At 39.3% G+C, this 1042-nt stretch overlaps 1 non-coding gene across 1 annotated transcript; it reads right to left on the bottom strand.

Moving 5' to 3' along the window:
* Positions 1-371: 371 nt before the first annotated feature.
* Positions 372-478, bottom strand: LOC136495094 (small nucleolar RNA R71). Its single transcript, XR_010768876.1, has one exon. It is a non-coding gene; the product is annotated as a small nucleolar RNA R71 (small nucleolar RNA).
* Between the last annotated feature and the right edge of the window lie 564 nt (positions 479-1042).

The raw sequence follows: 1042 nt of genomic DNA on the forward strand, positions 1-1042 counted from the left end.
AAGCTATGGCTGACAAGACTCTGCGTGAGTTCTCTGCTCCAAGCACTGAGAACATTCGCACTGGACCAACACTCAAAACTGATAATCTTGAGTTTGAGCTCAAACCAAGCCTCATCAAGATGGTGCAAGCTACCCCATTCAACAGAAAGGCACATGAAGATGCTAGTGCTCATCTTTAGAATTTCCTAGAGATAAGTAGCACGGTCGTCATCAAGGACGTTGCTCAAGACATCATACTACTTTGTTTGTTCCCATTCTCACTTGTGGGAAGAGTGAAGCAATGGTTCTACATCAACAAAGATCACATCAATACATGGGCAAAGTGTTCAAAGGCCTTCCTAGAAAAGCTTTTCCCTGTAGGCAAGACTAATACCTTAAGAGGAAAGATTTCAAACTTACAACAACAGAAAGGAGAGACCATTCTAGAAGCATGGGAACATTTTTAAGAATATGTTTCAGATTGCCCTCATCATGGAATGGAAGATTGGTTGCTCATGCAAAGTTTCTACCATGGATTAACTCAGAAAGCTCATGAACAACTCGATGCCACTGCTGGAGGATCATTTATGTCACTTACTCTTGGAAAAGCTAAAACTCTTATGGAAAAGATAGACTCTAATCAAGGCTAGTCATCATGCAGTATTCAATCATGCAATAAGAGTGAAGAAGTACCAGAAGAGGTGTGTGCACTGTCAACCAAGATGGATGCACTGTTGAATTGGCTCTAACAGCGAGACAACTACAAGAAAGATCGTTAGGCCATTCAAGATGCATTTAATGCTCAAAATATATGTGGGGAATATTTGGGGGTTGAATTCGCTAAATATCAAGAGGATGCAAATATCGTCATCAACAACTCTGCTCTACAACATCAGAGACAATGATGGAAACAACAACAACGGTCAACTTACCAAGGTAAGTACCTAGGTAATTATTATAATTCTTCCAATCCTAAGTAACCATCCTTAAGAGAATTAATCTTAGAACAAGCTAGGATTAATGAGAATATTTCTAAAAAGCTTGCTTTTAATGATAAGGTCCT

This window comes from Miscanthus floridulus, chromosome 11, assembly GCF_019320115.1.
Source record: "Miscanthus floridulus cultivar M001 chromosome 11, ASM1932011v1, whole genome shotgun sequence".
NCBI classification, from domain to species: domain Eukaryota; kingdom Viridiplantae; phylum Streptophyta; class Magnoliopsida; order Poales; family Poaceae; genus Miscanthus; species Miscanthus floridulus.